This window comes from Wolffia australiana, chromosome 1 (genome assembly GCF_029677425.1).
Source record: "Wolffia australiana isolate 7733 chromosome 1, ASM2967742v1".
NCBI lineage: Eukaryota > Viridiplantae > Streptophyta > Magnoliopsida > Alismatales > Araceae > Wolffia > Wolffia australiana.
The window spans coordinates 12,586,876-12,607,782 of record NC_135835.1 but is presented as its reverse complement, the minus strand read 5'-3'; positions in this window follow the sequence as shown (position 1 = coordinate 12,607,782).

Sequence of the window (20,907 nt, the reverse complement as noted above, 5' to 3'; positions counted from 1 at the left end):
AAACACGCTTGAAGACTAGTTAATCATTTTATTATAATCTCATCATAATTTTATGAGGCATTAAATACATTCAATGAATTTATTATAAACATCACACCACAATAATAATGAATAAATATTTTCTTCAATGAACTTAAATAAATCATGGAAGTGTGATTGGCTTAACGGGCACATAAGAGCCAAGATGGTTCAGAGTTCATGTAGAAGTGCGGGTCAGATAGGATGGGTGCATTCATTCTCTATGGGAAGGTTAACACTAGTGGTAGATGTACGAGGAGATATAATACCATAGAGTTTTAGATCTTCAAAATATGGTACCATATTCAATTGCAATAACATTACAAAGGAGCAAATCAGTACTAAGAAAGGGATTAAGACCCATCCCAAAATGAGAAATGATGACTAAAGAATTTTCTTCCACCTTAAATATCGTATATAATTATTCAATGTGATGTATGTAGTCCCTCGATATTGGCCCTGCTGCAAATTGTGGCATTGGTCCAAATATTATATACGACTAGAAATTCACACTTCTAAAAAATATTTTCCTTGACCATCCAACCTCATCTCAGCATAATTGACAATTTTTTCATTCAAGCATATCAGACTACCTGAAGCAGATGTTCAGTTTTACTCCCTCATAAGGTACTCATTGGGAACTCTAGAACCCTAACAATATAGAAAAATAACTTTTGACAGCCTTTTGAATTTTGTATCATCCATTGTCATTTTAGGTGATTGTGATGTATCTTCTGGAGGAGAGAGATCATTACCATTAGAAATATTCCTATCATGACCCCAAGGCCTATGCTCAGATGAAAAAGGATTGACATGGGTAAGACGATTCCTCTGATAATTCTAGGGCCTATCCCCAAGAGGATAAAGATCATCACACTCAAGATGATTCCGATCATGACTTTTGGGTCTATCCTTGAGTGTAAACAAGGAAGATTGAATGGCATTGACCATAAGTGTACACTCGAGATGATACCGATTTTGATGAATTTGCCTTTTGAAGTTTAGATGCCATTTGGTCGACCCATAAAATTTGCTTAAACAATGACCATTCCATGGGAAAATGTTTTGCAATCCATGGGAAAAATAATTGACATCATGCCTGGAGAGTTGTAGGATGAACTGGAAACTCAAAACCATCTCATACAGGCTCACATCACATATGCTCATGGAGTGTCCTAACATACTTTACTTTTCAAGCAAGGTCAACGAGATGAACATGGATATTTTGACTCCGTATTTATATGTTCAACTCTAGAATCAAGTTTGATCAATACCTTGAGTGTTGGATGAAGTCGAATCTGTTTGGCCAGTCAAATACATTGACCACTATATGGTATCTGATGTTTTGGGCCAACTATGTTTGATTTAATTAGACATTTTTAACAACAGCTTCTAAATCAAAGTAATGTAAGTTCTATATTTTTACATAGAATCTGAAAAAAGTTATCACAGAATTTCATGGCCATTAATTTGACAGAAAAATATATTGAAAGTATCAATTGACTTTGGAGTCCCATTTTGAGTCAACATACACTATTTAAATGAATACTTTCATAGGCAACTACAGATGAAATTAGTGCTTACAATTGAAATAAAAAATATTATTTTTATGTTTAAATTATAAGTACCTATATTATAATTATTAAATATTTTTCTGATGAGTATTCAAGCAAATAGGTATTTTACATCAGACAAAGGTTTACATACATACGCTTTTACTTATGTTAATGTCTATTATTTTATAATATATTTTTTACGCTGACACTGATGGTGTGCCTTCATCATGGGGACTTCAGAGGGTTCCCATAAGTTCCAGGAATTCCCTCACAAAATCTGATCCTGGTATGAAAAATAAAATGGTAAGAATGCCATGGTGGAATTACTTTAATTAAATATTTACATTAAATGCTTCTCCCCACTTTTAAAAATGTAAAAAAAATTTCCATAAATGTCCCAAAACTTTAATGAAATAGGGTTTTATTTTAAGCCTTGTTTGAGCTCTAAAAACTGCAATTTGAAAGGAGAAGAAACCAGTGAAGAAAAAAATCCCCCATTGCAAAGAGGGCTGCTTATTGCTTCCATTGTGAACGGCTGTCAAGAGAAGGAAGAAATGAGGAGTTTATTTCTTCTTGGCACACCCATTTTACCCTTGTTTTGTGTATGTTATCTGCATGGGGTCAGAGGTGGAGGTTGGACATGAGAAGGAAAGTAGGTGAGGAGGCATGAGTTCATTGCATACACAAACAAGGTGCACGTTTCCAACCTATTTCTTATTCAAATCCTGAGATCTAATACCAGTAAGAAGAGTTTGATATAACATCAAATATAATATTAGGGAAATAGGGAGAGGTAAATCTCATTGAAAGAAAGTGTGCATTAAAGGAAAAAATGGAAGAAGGAAAAAGTGGACTGAAAACATCCTGGAGTTAATAATATCTTGATCATGAAACCAAGAGAGAAAAATTTTCAAATTATCAATTGAAAGTATCATAAAGGAAACATGTTTGGGATTGATTTGACAATATTTAAGAACCTAGAGAGAGAAGAAAAAACTTGTGAACTGAAAGAGCTTGGAAGATTTAGAAGATTTCAGAAAATCTTTGATAATTTGAGGGAGAAATATTTTGGTACTAAAGGTAGTGATAGGAGGAATATCATTAGAAATGTATTGAGAAGAAAAGGGTGAAAAACGTGAGAGATTAGGATCATTTGTAATTTGACTTTGAAGAAGTCGAGGATTAAAGAGACTTAATCAAGAGGGTTTAGATGGCATAAACTAAAAAGTACACTCACTGGCAGATTGAAGATTGATATCCTCAGGTTACTGAGCTAAATCATCAATATAATTGTTAGAGGATTAGCATAGTTATTGTAAAGATGGTCTAGTAGGAATTTTGATTCATTGATAACCGTCTTGATTATTGTCAAAATCAAAAGACAAAAGGAAAGTCTAAATACGTGCTTCATATTGATCTCATTTACTTAATCTTAATTGTTATTGCATTAATTATTTACATTCTCTTGGTATTGTTTTATTTTATTGTAAAATCTTGAGAGATCGAGGGACATTGTTAGAGTTTCCTAGACTAGGCTAGGGAGTTGCTTGTATGAAACATAAGTGATTTATTCGAGGTTGTGGCAACCTGATTCTCGACAGCTAAGGTGGTCAAGTGAAGCGACAAGTGGTTTTAAGAAGATGAGGTGGAAAAGACATTCAGAGTCTGAGGGGGTCGAGGAGTGGCAAGTTCTTCGTCAACTTTTCTTTTACTTGATATCCTTGTATAACCCTATTTCTGAGCATCTTCTTGGGGGGCTTTTGATAATCACAAATAACATGCTAATTTTCACAGTAATTTAATATATTTTATATTTTTATTCTCACTGAAATTATCTTAAATCCATGTTATTAAGGCATAAAATAATTTATTATATTTTAGAATGAAGTTTCAAATTTTCTATATTTTATGGTATTTTAACATAATTTTCTGACACAAATTTCATAAATAGAATACTTTTACAAATTAGAAAATATAAATTTAAATTGAATTAAAATTTTCTGGATGATTATTATATTTTTAGATTGATATTCTCAGTTTTTAGATTTTCTGGTATTTGTACAGAAGTTTCTGATGCCAAATTCATAAATAACATAATTTATAAGTTAGAAAATATAATTTTAAATGTCTTTAAATATTTTGAATGAATTTTTTGATGGCAATCTGCCACACTTTCCTTCCGCTACATGGAGGAGAGAGCAAATCAGTTGACTCAAATTGCTACAATTTTAAAAATTAATATGTAACAATCTAAAAGGAGTTTCAGACTGAAATTTTTAGGGTACAAACCTTCCTCTATCGATGCACCATCTTGGATTTATAAATAGAACCCCATCCTTAAAAAATGCACCTCTGGATTTTTCTCCTAATTACAATTAGCGGAGTCATTTGCTCATTCAAAATCTCATTTGAGTCTGTTCTTGTAATCCAAGAGTGAAGGATTGAAGGAGCGATGTTCTGATCAATGCACCTGAAGAAAAGACACCACCCGGCCCATTGGGCATGTGATGACGGGGTAAGTGTGTTATTCTCTTTATCTAACTTAGATCTTCATATTTTTTCCTAGTTTATCATCACTGATAGCCTATGTTCCCACTATCATACACAGCACCTTCGACTCTGCTGCTCATCGGCCTGTATTCGCCTCCATGTCAGTTGCACAAGCGATAGCAAAATTGTCATCACTCGTCCCTGCTCTACTGCTTGTCAACACATATATGCCATCATATATGTCACAATCAGCATGGTATCTTTTTCATCTGCTTCAATCTACTCCAGTCACGTTCATCTCCATCTACCGTCACCCAGCTTGCTAAGGTATTTTAAATTAGAATTGATTAATTTTTTATACTATAAAATTAAATTAAAATTCTAAAAATTAGTCTATAAAATTATTTGAAAAAATCAGGTTAAATAATATTAATATTTTCTAACCTTCCAATGATTATTTTTAATTACTTTTCCCTAGTCTAATTTATTTAAGTAAAATTTAATTCCTAAAAAAAGTATAAAATCCAAAAACTGGATTTTAAAGATAAAATCTACTGATTCAATACTTGCTCACTGTGGACTTGACCTTAGTCACCCTACGCTCGTAAGGAAAATTATAAATATTGTTTTAGCAACCAGAAGCCTTAAAAAATGTATTTTACCCAAATATCTGGTTCATAAACTTGGGATTGGGGATAAGTCTTTATTGAACAATGGTCATGGATATCCCTAAGACAGGAGTAAGTGACTATCCCTAACTTGTATAAAAATCACTGAGTCAATCCTTCCTCTCCATTCCACTTGATAAGCCAACAATCATTCATGAATTAAATAGAAATATATAAATAAAAAATTAAATATCTAATTAAGCCCCACTCTTAGGTATGAACCTAGGCATATAAACAAATAACGCAGATCATCATAATCAGAATGATTCCTATCACACTTGTAGGCTCAATAATCAGTTTGATACAAATTGTCACAAATGATATCATGCATCTCATAAATTCATTCAAATCATCATTTTAATTCCAAATTCCAATGTTATGATGCATTTTATCATTACTTTGACTATTACCATGCCAGTCCACAGTCTTAATTCTTACATGATTTAAAGGTTATCTACATCATTTATTCATGTTTGACCTTTGTACAGGTCAAACCATTTGAAATTAACCACATTTATTGAGTTAGCTTTTTAGGACTTAAGTGGATGCACAAGGAAGTAAAGAGAAAAATAAGATTAAGGGGGTCAAATTCAACTTTCAACGTTTTCCTAGTTTGAGTTTCCAAGTAAATCTAGAGTACAAAATGACCCATTTACATACAATTACTAAATTCATGAGTCGTTAATAAAAAGAAGACAAAACCGATGGGGAAAATTTGTCAGAAAATTGCCTATAAATAAAAGGATACAAATATTCAAAAAATTATTATTTTTTAGAATTTTACGGATATTTTGGGCCTAAAATTAAAAAAACATAGACGTGACCTGCCGACACAGTTGACGTGAGTGTGACTATGAGAAAGCACTCTAGGAAGCCATAGCAACAACATGGGCCCAACTTGACACCTACCTGGCAAAAGGGGGTGTCCAATATATGACCTGCAACGGTCTAGTCATTATTGGTGATCAAACTAATCTTCAGTGTCGGGTTTATATGCTTTTCCAAAATTTAGAATATTTCCATATGGGATTGTATTATGAAGTTATGTGCTATACATGGAAGAACATGAACAATCAGATAAAGATGAAGCACTCAAGGCTTGTTCAAAGATACAATTAATGTAGACTCCATGACATACATGATATGGTCAGCCCCATTGTGCCATGTTACTTCATCTGGTCTGTCCAATTTCACTATTGTGGAGAATCGTCGCCAACACGTCAAAATACCGTAAAACCAAATATGATTTTAGGCCTAATTTTCTTCGAGTGATGGGTTTTAAAGATGTACTATTTGTTTCTTTTGATGCAGGATTGGCTAAATTGATAAATCTAATATTTTGATGAAATCATCACCATATTTCCTCTAGTTCTTAGAATTTTTATGGAAGTCGATGCATAATTAAATTTTAATTCGTTTGGTTTTTATTAATTTCTGATTGGTTGAGGATAGATCCCCGAGCTTTGCATGACCACCACATCCTATTGTGAGTCATGATTTTGGGGCATTGACTTTTGAGAGCCATATCTTGGTACTTAAGCCCCAAAATCGGATGACTTTGTCTTGGAATCCACCTCACCTCATTCATTTAATTCTTACATTCATTGCTTTGTATATTTCTTGACTTTGATTTAACATTATGAATAAGGTCACTTTGAAAGCATCGAATGTGAAAATTGATATTAATTTGATTACTACTTTCAAAATTTCCCTATTTATATGATAATTATCATTTATATGTCTAGTTTTTGAAATATATTTTTCAAAAAATTATATTACTAGTTTCACCATTAATTCACCTAAAGCCAAATTAAATGGTAAGGTCAAATTAATGCTTTGAATATTTTTTATTTTCTTGTTATTTTATAACTATTAATTTACAAAAACATTCCTTATAATCCTTATGTTCTTATTTTACTAAAACTATTGAAATAAAATTATTTTCCACTAAAAATAAAGATTTGCTTTGGCCAACACAGAGGTATGAGTTGACTTGATCATTAAATATAATCTTATTTAATCTGATATGATCTGTTTTGATTAAATTAGGTTTGAAAACTTCTTATATCTAATTAGATAAATATTTTTTTAATTCTTACCTTTCTATTTGCCCATCTTGACCTAGTTTGACTGAGTCAGCCATATCTCTTTGTGGATTGGACCCGTACTCATCACTGTACTCAAGCTTATTAATTTTATTGGGTTTGGAATTTTATTTTTGATTTATGAATTGTGTGTTTACATAACAGAACACTTTGCTCCCATAAAAGAAAGCATTGTTTGATGCCAGACATCGTCAGGGATGTCGTCCGGTTGGTATAGGGGCGATGCTCGGATACCTAGGTAGTGATGCAAAATGTCGACAGTGTCATCGTCCGTGGGATAAAACCCTAACGGGTAATGTAACTACAATGCAAGATGAATGTGTCCTACGTGTCATACTTGCAGGCACCAACTCGATGGAGATGCCGAACCCCAAACTCCGAAGTGGTTGCCAGATGACGGCGACAGTGGCCTAGTCTTCGCCCATCTCGATACCGGTACTGGATGACGGTATCGGGACGGATGCTGTATTGGATACTAGAAAGGCAATTTCTGGTATCCGTTATTTTTGATATCCAGATATCGTATATCGGTATCGGATATCAGTTTCTACAGTGCCGATGTCCGATACCGATATCCGTCTCGATATTGGCATCTGTCTCCGTCTCAGGGGGGAGGATAACGATATCAGCTATCGGGTGTGGATATCAGTTTTCGATATCCACATCAAATTTTATTCTTAAGGTAATATCGGCGGATGGCCGCATCGGCAGAATCGGCGGACGGCGGACTCGCAGGATGTTCGGTCATGTTCGTCTGGGCCGTCGGTCTAATTTTACCATTTTTCCTCCCGCTCTTATTCTATGCCGCTTAATTCTTCAAAATTTTCATTGTTTTTGTTCCTACTTCCTTCGCTGATTCTCAGTTCTATAGTTAAATTGACTATAGATTGCATCCCAATGCTATAGTTAATTTAAAAGATGTTCTTTGTTAGATTCATAAATGATGTTCTTTGTTTCTTGCATATGGAAATTATAGATGTTTCTTGCATATGCTATAGTTCTTTGTTTCTTCATTCGCTGATTCTTGTTCATTTTTACCTCTAATTCTCCCCTCTCATTTTCTCCTAGTCTGTAATTCTCGCTCTCTCCTCTCCTCACCTCTCTCATTCTCTCTTACTCTCTAATTCTCCATCTCTCCTCTCATTCTCTCTTACTCTCTGATACTTATTCACCCTTTTACCTCTAATTCTCCCTCTCTCCTCTCATTCTCTCTTACTCTCTAATTCTTCCTCGCTCCTCTCCTCTCTCCTCTCATTCTCTCTTACTCTCTAATTCTCTCCCTCTCCTCTCATTTACTCTTATTCAATAATTCTCCCTCTCTCCTCTCATTCTCTCTCACGCTCTAGAACTTTTTAACTTATATTTCTAATTCTCTCCCTCTCTTCTCTCACCCTCTATTATTCTCTAATTCTCGCTCTCTCCTCTCCTCTCTTCTCTCATTCTATCTTACTCTCTATTCTCTAACTCTCCCTCTCCTCTCTCCTCTCTTCTATCACTCTTACTTTTTTACTTTTTTACCTCTAATTCTCCCTCTCTCCTCTCATTCTCTCTTACTCTTAATTCTGCCTCTCTCCTCTCATTCTCTCCCACTGCCTAATTCTCCCTCATTCTCTCTCACCCTCCATTACTCTCTAATTCTCCCTCTCTACTCTCCTCTCTTTTCTCATTCTCTCTTACTCACTAACTCTCCCTCTCTCCTCTCCTCTCCTCTCTTCTCTCTCTCTCTCTCTCTCTCTCCTTTTTTACCTTTTCACCTCTAATTCTCCCTCTCTCCTCTCATTCTCTCCCACTCTCTAATTCTCCCTCTCTCTTTCACTCTCTCTTACTCTCTATTTCTCCCTCATTCTCTCTCACCCTCTCTTACTCTCTATTTCTGCCTCTCTCCTCTCATTCTCTCTCACGCTCTGGTACTTTTTAACTCTTATTTCAAACTCGCAGCTGACCGCAGGCGCCGGGCACCACCGCAGCCACCGGAACAGCTGCCGCCGCTCCCTCTCCGCTCTCACCCTCTCTTACTCTCTAATTCTGCCTCTCTCCTCTCCTCTCTTCTATCTCTCTAACTCTCACTCTCTCTTCTTCTTTACTTTTTTATCTCTAAATTTCCCTCTCTCCTCTCATTTGCTCCCACTCTCTAATTCTCCCTCTCTCTCGCATTCTCTCTTACTCTCTATTTCTCCCTCATTCTCTCTCACCCTCTCTTACTCTCTATTTCTCCCTCTCTCCTCTCATTCTCTCTCATGCTCTGGTACTTTTTAACTCTTATTTCTAACTCTCCCTCTCCTCTCTCACCCTCTCTTATTCTCTAATTCTGCCTCTCTACTCTCCTCTCTTCTATCTCTCTAACTCTCACTCTCTCTTCTTCTTTACTTTTTTACCTCTAAATTTCCCTCTCTCCTCTCATTCTCCCCCACTCTCTAAGTCTGCCTCTCTCCTCTCCTCTCTTCTCTCACACTCCCTTCTTTTTTACTTTTTTACCCCTAATTCACTCTCTCTCCTCTCATTCTCTCCCACTCTCTAATTCTGCCTCTCTCTCCTCCTCTCTTCTTTCTTATTTTTTTATCTCTATTTCTCCCTCTCTACTCTCACTCTCCCCCACTCCCTAATTCTCCCTCTCTCTTCTCATTCTCTTCCACTCTCTAATTCTGCCTCTCTCTCCTACTCTCTTCTATCACTCACTCTTCTTTCTTACTTTTTTATCTTTAATTCTCCCTCTCTCATCTCATTCTCTCCCACTCTCTAATTCTGCATCTTTCTTTTCATTCTCTCCCACTCTCTAGTTCTGCCTTTCTCTCCTCCTCTCTTCTATCACTCGCTCTTCTTTCTTACTTTTTCACCTCTGATTCTCCCTCTCTCCTCTCATTTTCTCCCACCCTCTAATTCTGCCTCTCTCATCTCATTCTCTTCCACTCTCTAATTCTGCCTCTCTCTCCTCCTCTCTTCTATCACTCTCTCTTCTTTTTTATTTTTTACCTCTAATTCTCCCTCTCTTCTCTCATTCTCTCCTACCCTCTAATTCTGCCTCTCTCCTCTCATTCTATCCAATTCTCTTATTCTCCACTCTCCTCTCGTTCTCTCCTACTCCCTAATTCTCCCTCATTCTCTCTCACCCTCTCTTACTCTCTATTTCTACCCCGCCCCCCTAACTCTATCTTACTGCCTAACTCTCCCTCTCTCCTCTCGCATTCAACCATCTGTCATTCTCTCTCAGTGAATTCCATGCTTCTGTCATTCTCTCTCAGTGCTTTGTTTGTTTGTTGCGTTATCTTCATGCGATGCCATATTAAACAACCTGATGTTCGACGTCGTCTAGGACGTCGTTCGATCGACACCGAATATGATGCTTTGGTGCCGATGAAGGACGATGGTATCGAACGTCGACGGTGTCATCGTCCAATGGGTAACCCTAACGGGTCAATGTAACTACAATGCAAATACAAATGTCCTACATGTCGTACGTGCAGGCTCCGACTCGAGGGAGGCACCAAGCTCCGAGCTGGGACAGGGTCATCGGGTGACGGCGACGGTGGCCTCTCGAACCTCGTCGGAGTGATGAAGACGTCTATGGCCGAAAGGAATCTATCCGTAGGGCTCGCACATAATGGACAGTCTTGTCTGTACCGGTAAGACACTCACAGAGTCGTAGTTCTCTCAATTCTTCTCTCTCACCTACCTAGCCCGAGCGCGATGGAGTCAAGACAAAAATATACTGCAAAAAGTAAATAAATGAGCAACGGGAGAGGACGGCATACCTCATTGGCGTGACTTGTAGTGCAGGATTTTGTCGACGTCGGCGGTGGTCGACGGGGGTGTGGCAAAGAGTCGCCGGAGGGATCACGGTAGCTCAACAAGCCGAGGGCAATGCCGAAGCTACTGGTAAAGGGCAGAGACGAGAGGAAGATGAGAGTGGCAGCAGTCGTGGCTCCAGCCAGCAACTGGTCGTAATCAGTGCGTTAGTGGAGAATGCTCAATGCCGACACGATAGGCAGCTACAGCGAGTAGGCAACAACGTGTTTATTCGCTATAATACCAGAATACCTGTCTGGGGGTGCGGCAGCTGTTGGAGGTGGTGTGGATGATCACGACAGGTGGAGAGGGTCGAGGGGTCCCACAGGTGCTCCCACGCTCTACCAGGACGAGGCTCCTGTCACCAGCGTAGTTTTGCCTCAAGGTTGAGCGGTCTGGACGTCAACGAGGTCAAGAGAATGGCCCAACTATTCTCCAGATGGAACCCACACTACGAGCTTGAACCTTCTCAATAGGTTCCACAGGCGACGACGTTGATCAAACGGTAATGACTGCGGCAAATCCTGATCAGTTGGAGCCTAGACCAGGTCGTAAATCTTCGTTCGCCAGGCTCACTTCCCAATAGATTCTTAGCCAAATGATCTCACTTTCAGGTTGGATTCACAGACTATCAGATTCACGATCAAAGTGGATTTCCCATTCAGATGGTGCCGTGGGCGAGCGAATTCTGTCTCAACGAGCCATCAGCCTGATCCGCTTCTGTTCAATTGAGATTCTCGGTCAGGACGACCAGAAGAATTCCTGGGCAGAGAGATGAATCAGGCCACTATTGGCCTCTCTCAAATGATTCAGTTCCATCAAGGATGCCGTGTGAATGGCAATTGGCAGCTCCAAATTGTCGGTTCCGCCTGGGAGAGTTGAAAATTGCATGCCGACACAATTGTTTGCTCCAAGCTGAAGATGAGGAAATTTGGGCATTGACGGAGGGGAGGGGAGGGAAGAGAGGAGACGAGGAGGAGGCCGGTCTGTGAATGACAGCTTGCCTTCTCGCCCTCACAGGGATTCCCCTTCTTCCTCTTTTCACGTCGCTAAATTCTTGTCAATGTTCGATCTACGAGAGGCGGACTTGGGAGACGATCTTGTGGAATCGTGGACGACTGACGGTAGCTGGGTGATTGCGCTCAGCCAGCGGATATTCACCCCACACGTTCTCTCCAATTGGGAATCGGAAAACACCTGCGATCAGGAAAGGATTTCTTCCCCAACCTTCTCATCCTTCCTCTTCTCCCCCCTTTCTGGTATCTCTTCTCTGAAGAAGGGGGAGACTAGAAATTCAACAAACGATGCCTTTCTCTTGTTCTTCCTAGTCTAAGGGGGCTAGGGCGCCCCCCTCTTCCCTTATAAAGAGGAAGAGGTCAATGGGCCCTCCCCCCTTAGTGGGTCAACAAAATAACAAGAAGGTCCATAAGGGGGCCCTTATAAACTGGGCCCCCATTACACATAGAAAAGGGGGGGAATTCAAAACAAGATAAAATAGGAAAAAAGGGGGCAAAGGAAGGGCCCATTCCCTTGACAATAAAATGATGGACATACGAACAATGTCGCGAACGCGACAAAAACACAACGACGAGAACGGGAGAACGAAACACAAAACACGACAAAGGATGATGAAAAAAAAAACGATAATTTGAGTAAATTTAACATGATCTTTGACGACGATGTCAGGCGGCGCGGACGAACGTTGTCGTCGATCTTTGATGGTGTGCGCCATCACAACCGTTGCTTACCAAGTTATGCCTTCAGAACCATGAACCCACCCAGAGGCAGTGCCCTAACCCAAGACAAATCTAGGTCAGGAGCTATAGGTCCTGAATGTACGGATGCGGGAACTTCTTGTGGTGTGCAAAGTCACCCTCGTTCGAACCGTTCAGTCATCATTGACTACTTCAAACACATGGGTGATGGGTATATGCATGCTTACTATGCCGGGAGATGAACCTGCACAATAAGAGAAAAGCGATAAAGCGGCAGGCCGACAAAAGCACCAATGTATTTTGGCGACATTTCAAATCTTGACATCATGCTCGTCACGCGGAGCTTAAGGGTGAGGTGTTGGAAGGCCTTGATCAGCTGCGTATATTTGACAAAATGCAAAGCAAACAACAGGGAGAGCCAAGCCGACGAGGGCCGATGAGAGGGCATATGCCAGAGGAAATGAAGAATGTCATTGCACGGTTTATATGCATGACTGATTCACCATGTAGTATTGTTCAGAATGTCGCATTCAAGGAGATGTGGCGTTACGCGACAATTCTCGACTTGGATCCTCCAAGTGCGAAGGTCATTAAGTAGTGGGCCATCCAAATGCATGATCGCATGAAACAAGATATGAAGAAGCTATGGGAGAAAGTGGACCGAGTATCACTCACTATAGATGCGTGGACTGCTGAGAATAGTATTGGACTACTAGGCATCACTGTCCATTGGCTAGATGATAAATGGGTGTACCGAGAGCGGGTACTTGCCATCCAAGAAATCGTCGGCACGCACGATGGGGAAACCATGGCGTGCATCGTTCTCCAGGCTCTAGAAGAATTCTGCCTGCGGCCGAAGGTCAGCATTCAATGTCAAACTTGTCTTATTAATTAAACTCGTGACTTTACATGTGGCTAATATTTATGCAGGTCTACGCCGTGACTATTGACAATGCCACGGCTAATAAGAGGATGTTGGCATTGATGGCGAGAAAGATAAGGATCGTTAACCCGACGTTTAGCGCCAAAAGGCACGTCCCATGTGTTGCACACATTCTGAACGTTGTCCTGCAAGCGGCAATAAAAAGCTTCGACATTCCTTCGTCCCAAGCTGTAGAGCCCGAAGAAGGTGACGTGACCAGGACAGCGGACCACTACGACAGCGACCAAGACAACAAATTTGGAGATATGTTCTCAGCATTTGATGACAATGACAGAGCACGCCGTCTGTTATTGTTGGATGATGCAGTTACAAAGGTGCAGACACTAGTGCGCAGTATTCAGAGCTCTACCCAATGGAGAGAACATTATACGAAGGCATGTGAAGATGACCCCAAAGTTGAGGACTCCAACATGGTGGTCTTAGCCGATGGAGCAGCACTTACACTATGTTAGCGGCCGCCGTGAAGAAGCGTGATGTAATTGATGAAGTGTCGAAGGCTTTTGGCCAGAAGGGGATGGCGACAAAGATGTCGAAGGACGAGTGGGAGTTGGTGAAAGAGTTTTGTCTCTTCCTTGGACATTTTGCCGTGTCCACCGACCATGTTTGCTAGATAGTGACACCGGCGATATGTGATGTATTATATCTCATAGACGGCCTCAAAGAACACATGGAGGAACTGGTCCAGCAAATTGAAGATGGCACTTTCTTCACAGGCGTACGACGGTTGCATGAAGGAGATCGTTCCAACATGGCGCAAGTGTGTAAGGTGATGCATTGAAAGCTTGCACAGTATGCAGAGAAATTGTGGGCGAATGAGGCAATCACCATCGTGACATTGATGGATCCATTCCACAAAGGGTCAATGCTTCATCCGGGCATCCGAGAAGCAACCATCGCATACGTACGGTCCTTGTTACCATGTGACTCGCCGAGGCGTGGACATAGAGGGGACGCTAAAAGAGGTTCACACTTAAGAGGTAAAGAGTTGGACTCTTGGCTTTAGAGCATTATGCAAAAAGTCCGACCGGCATGTGCGTCAACGAGGTCGGCGTGGGACGAATTCAACCAATACCTAACAAAGGTCATGCCTAATGAGGGAGTGTTCACTCAACTATCCTGGTTGGCCAGCATAGGGGCGAAGCGTTTCCCCTTACTTGCAGCCGTTACGAGGGCGCTGTTGTTCGTATGTGTGACAAGCGCTCCTGTTGAGCGCATGTTCTCAGTGGGGAACGCTATTGTCAGGTACAAGAGATCACATCTGTCACCGATAAGCATCGAAACACTCGTCACTGCGAAGTGTTGGCTTCGTGCGGACAATAAACGATGGTACACTGATGTTGAGCTGGATTCAGATGGCGATGATGGACAAGATGGTGTGGTCGCATGTGCTTGAGGTACACATCAAGTACATGAACTACATTTTTGCCATTTTTTACGTAATCATCATTATTTATTTCTTAACTTTTGCTACACAGGTGATGACCAAGTAAGCACAAACCTCTGACAGAACCGTGCGCAAATTCCCAGGGGAAGGGCGTGTTTTTGACAGAGCCTCCTATATATTTGTTTAAAACTTTGCACCACTGTCCTATATATTTATTGAATTTTGTTAAAAATTTAGACTTGACCATGTATATAAATTATATTTTATTTAATGAATTTTGCAAAATTTTCATGAAAAATTGTTGAATTTCCCTAAATTAATAATTCACACTCAACCAAATAAGTAAAGTACTTAGTTCAAAATGTGCACTTTATAAATATTGGTTCCATGAACCATGTTGAAGCACCAAAAAGTGAGGGAGAATTTATTAAATATTTTTGCAAAATTTTCCTAAAAGTTGTTGAATTTTCAAAAATTAATAGTTCACATTTAACCATACAAGTAAATTACTTAATTCAAATCTGCACTTTATTTAATAATATAAATATTGATTAAATAAACTTATTGAAGCACAAAAAGTTGGGAAAGAACTTAATTAAAAATTTTGCAACAATCTCCTGAAAAATCGTTGAATTTCCCAAAATTAATAATTCTTTATATCCGTCATTAGTATATTTCTCTATCCTATCCTCTATATAATCTTAATATCACTCAAAATAAGTAATCATTATAATTAAATATCATGCGAAGCTTAGTATCCTTACTCATGTATCTTAATTGTAAATCTAAAATAACCCTTCCACTAATATCTTACACTCTTCCCTTATTATTAAAACATCAGATTTATTATTCCTCTTACTAACTATTTCTAGTATCTATAAAAAATATGAATTATATTATGCACTTTTATTTTCATAAAATTCCATTATATTAATTTCATTAAAAGATTAATTGTGGCCCACAAGTATGTTGCAATTTTTACATATTAATTTTGACATTTGACAATAATACGTGCTAGGGACAAATCTAAATTATGTAAGACGTAGCATCTATGGGTGCGTGTTATGGGATTTAAATATATGATGACTGAGGAAAATTTAAACCTCAAAAGAATTTAGAAATTTCCCATATGTGATTGCGATGGAATGGGAAAAAATATGCTAATATCGGTTACCGATATCTGGATATCGAAAAGTGATATTCGGATATCAAAAACCAATATCTGGCATCCGATATCCGTTGTGTCCCTCTACCTACGGTATCCGGTACTGATATTCGTCTACCCCTCAGAGATGGATATCATCCGATATCCGATATCCGGCACTGTCCCATTTTTTCTCGGATATCTGATATCGATTGTCCGATACCGGATGGCGGACGGATACCCATTGGGTGAACACTATGGTGGGCTCTCGAGCCTAATCGGAGGAATGAAGACGACTACGGTGCCGAACATAATTCTATCCGTAGGGGCCCGCACGTAACAGACGGGCTCGTCCGTACTGTAAAGACGCTCAATGATCGTAGTTATCTCTCAATTTTCCTCTCTCACCTATCTAGCCCAAGCGCGGTAGAGATGATTCATAGTATACTATAAAGGATAATATAACGAGCGGGTGGGAGGACGCGTACCTCGTTGGCGCGTGGCTTGTTGGTGCAGAATCTTTGTCGATGATGAGAACCAGTGCAGGTTGTGGTGGAGAGGGGCACTAAGAGGTTGCTCGATAGCGCGTGGCTTGATGTTAGAGTGATGGTGGAGTTAGAGGTGAAGAGAGGGCAAGGGGCTGAGGAGTGATTTAGCAGATTGGCACAAGCAACAATGATCGCTCAGCTAGTGTGACCAAATCAAGTGAATTGGGTGCCGGTTGAGGGTGATGGGACCTGCGGTGGTTAACGAGTCAAGTGGTTGGGGATGCGAGCGTGAAAGGGGCCTTGAACGGTGGCGGAAAAAATCGCTCCTGGGAGGCCTCACTTGGCAGTCCAACAACATGAATTGCTTGGGACCAGGGTTGGTCAGCAACCCGACAATCTGATCAGTGATGAGCGAAGAGACAAGGTGAGCCACGCGGGCAGGTGTTCGTCTCAGGGGAGCATCGTGCCGCTACAGTCCACCCACGGAGTAGGGGCTCCCACTATGGCACCCTTCTCTCGTCCATAATAACCCGTCCAAATAATGGGGGACCTGCGCCGAGCACCTCCGGACCCACTTAGTAGGCCTCGATCGCCGTTCGTCCGGGTCGGCGGGCATGCATTTAGTAGTCTTTCGCTAGATACCAGAGGCTTTGACCAGGTCGACGTCGGGTCCTGCGGCCGTGCGGTGAGATACACGACCTATCCTCAGGTCTGTGATGTCGCAAATGCGAAGGAGGAAGTGGAAAGCATCGCAGCTTCGTGTTGTCCCAGACTTCCCATGCGGCCGAGTACCATCCCATGTACAAAATCGATCGTACCTTCTTGGTGGTATTCCTTCGACCATCGTGGAAATTCCCACTGGTGTGGTAATGGTGCAGATCTGAATCGTGCGCTCAACCGAGGGTCGTTCCTGAGCAGTCAATGGCACGGCAGGGAGGAAGGTGGGAGAAGAGGATTCTCGACCACCAACCCTTCCGTTGACCAGATCCTACCAGTCCTCCTTGATCCTCCTTCTTCTCTCTTTCGTTCTCTCAAGGGTGAGACCTAGACGGCGATGGTAACTACCACAAAGAAAATTCCAGATCTTCTGAATGTGGTGCCCATCATGGCCTTATATAGGGCCATGATGGGCCCTTACAAGATGGTCCATTGGCCCACTATGAAAGGAAAAACGATTCAAATGACACATATAAGGCGATGACAAAGACAAAAATGTTGAAAGTAATGGTGGAGACAAAACTATAAGGCGATGACATAGACGAAAACATCAAAAGAAAGATGAAATCAAAACACAAGAAATATATGGACAAGCTTTTCACCCGCGGTTGCTGGAACAAGGGTGCCTTTGTTTGCACCCTGGTGTGCCGGTCGGAGGGACTCAAGCTGGCTGAAGTCGATGAAAATGATGATGAAGGCTTCGAAGACACGGCGGTGATCCTCAGACAGACGATCTCCATCATTGTTTCTAGGAAAGCAAACATCGTTGAATTTTAGGTGAGTTGAATTTTTAATTCCTTTTTCATCTACAAAGCTTGCAGGAGAAATGTCTGATCATTGAAAGGATCTCATTAGTAAAGAGTCTAAATGGAAGTACTTTATTAACCTTCCCATACTTTATATTTTGGTGCATTTAATGGAATGATCACATTTTGACCAGTCAGGTGGGATATTGGAAAAGACAATCAGCTTTTCTCTCTGATAAATGAAAGGTGCGAGTTTAAAAATGGGAGAAAAAAGATACCAATTCTTCTGGAATGTTTACTATGTCTGAAAAAAAAATATTTTTTAATGTTTTTTGCTTATCAAGAAATTATTGTACATACAATGATATATGAGATGAGCACAAAGGAACACAAGGAAAAAAAAAGATAACCCCTCGTAGATCATCTTATATCACAGTGGTTGAGTGAAACTGTGCTAGACTAGTTCAACAAAGTCAACCAATAGAGTCAATGCCCTCTTGGTTGTGGATCAGAATTAAAAATTGACTTTCACCTGATTAGCCTCTTAATTACCTTCCATGTTCTTCCTTTGAAAGACCCACATAGACATATAAATGAATTCAACCAAGTGTGTGAGTTCAACTAACTTCATATTGTCTCCATCGAAACAATAAGAATGCAGTTGTTCGCCTTAACATTGAAGGATAGAGAAAAAGGTTGGTTCATTTACTTAACCAGCGAGTTGAACTCATGGTAGGACACAAAAGACACATTTATCTACAAATATTACTCGATGGACAAGACCATACAATTAGAAAAGCTATTTTTGAATTCTCACACGGGCAGGGCGAGGTATTCTTCAAGGCATAGGAGTGACTTCAGTATCTATTGAGACAATTCCTTCATCATTCCAAAATGAACAATGAACTCACATAGATTTTTTACAATGGGTTGGGAGTGCCTCATAGATATACCACAGATTTGATTGAGTTAATGGCCTAGAATAGCCATCAACATGCAGCCAAATCCTAAGGAAGAATGCTCAAACAAGTGGAGGTATGTTAGATATTGAAGACGTGGAGAGATACACACTTTTTGATAAGATTAAAAGTTCAACCAAACAAATAAAACCTACAGATGGATTCTTCAAGATTAGAAATGGTTTTGAGGGCCTCTCACCACCACCATAGAGTGATGGCTCTCCATGTGCTCATTGTTCTATTTTGGAGCATGTTAAGCAAGAGTGTCTTGTTATGTTTGTCCAAGGTCAAAGCACCTTTCGGCAAGGACCTATGAATAACAATGGACCTAGGTAAATAGGTGTAGTCAACTACCCACATCAGAGTCATAATATATTATAATTGTATTTTTGCACAACAGAAAAATCGGCAGCAATCAAATCACACATAGCCTAATAGTTCTGGTAAACATCCAGCTAGGGATACAAGTGCATAACTTACGACTCGATCCCCTTTCAAGCTAGTTCATTGTCAGCAGCTGCACCATCTCCTGCAACCATAGTGGATCCAGTCCTTGGTGCACTATCAAAAGTGATGAATAAATTGACCGAGGAGATTTATCGACTTCAAAAAGTGAATGGAGCTAAAGTAGAAATCTTGAATGCTCACATCAATTAGAAGGGGGGAGGCAAGTTGGATTCATTAATCATCAACCTTCCAATGTGAACCTTGCTCCCATCACAGGAGATGTGATAAGGTCAAAGAAGGATAATCATTTGTATGCATTCTTCATCTTAACTCTCCTGAAATTTAATTCAACACTGCCAAAAACTCTCATTTTACAGAATAATCAGTTCATGCCTTAAACTTTTTTCAATGATTAAAAATATAATTTTTTCTTACTGACTTGAGGTTTCCATCAATGCTTTGACATATATTTGACCCATTTCATATTTTGGGATTTTTTTAGAGGCTTTCAGGAATATTTCTAAACCCCATTGGACTCTATGCGTCAAGTGGGACGTGAATCTAACAATCCCTCCCGTACGTTGACTTTTCAGGCCAAAAGTTGACTTACTATGGTCATAAAATAACAAAATTTTATGAGGAGGTAAAGACATAAGTCTTGAGGCATGGGACAAAGTTTCAGATCAAACGAAGCTGTGAAAAAAAAGCGCATGCTAATCAGTGGAGCTGACTCAACTAATAGGCATGATGTGAAGGAGCTTCAAGAAAACCTTCTAGACGGTGTTTGGAGGCTTTGAGGATGGTCAAGACACCTGAGGAGGACTCCAGCTGGTGGGTTTTGATTGGAGGAGAGCCTGGGGTTGGGATCCAACCCTGGATTCATGAGGTGGAACTATCCATCCATCCATTCCAGCTCAAATCCAAGGGCTTGGGACGATTTGTAATTAACTCTAACCAATTTGGTCCTTTCCCTCCAAATTCAATCTCGAGGGAAATACTCTGATTGGTTGGAGCCTAATCACCTGGATTAAGGCATCAAGAACCCAGTCCTGGACGTTCATCCATAATCCAACCACAAGGAATAACTGGAAGAAACAATGTAACCCTATAAAAGGGCCCCCTCGCCCTCCTTGAGGGGCGTTCAAGTATTGAGTATTGTTTTTTTTCCATTTTCTCCATAAATTGAGCTTGTTCATTGGTCCACCTTCATCCTGGAGGTGCAAGGAGTCTTCTGGGGGCGCTCTAGATCTTGAAGCCAGCTGGTAGGGAGTTGAAGGGATCACCTTGGCCCATTGGGTGTGACATAAAAGGTTTCCTCTCTTCATCTCGTTCGACCTCCACTCAGTCTCTTCCTAGATTCTTGGTTATCATTTAGGCAGATAGCCAATGCTCTAAGCTTTCTAACGCCTACTCACATTTGTCAAAACGACATCTGGACCTCTAGATATGGTTATTTTAGTCCATAACACGTGAGAGCACCTCTACTGGCGTAGTCAGAGGCAGAACGTCAAAGCCCTGCGCACATTTTCTCTCTCCTTCACCCAACTGTCGGTAATCATTCATGAACCCAGTTAACTCGACTAAGTAATGATTACCAACATTTCTATCTCATCTGATTCCTTTCGGATACACTACGTCAGCTCACTTAAGAGCGGATCTGATCCGGTTCAACAACTTTGAACTGAACTGGTCCATTATAATCCTATTTGAATTAACTAGGAATTTTGTATCTCTCTATGGAGTC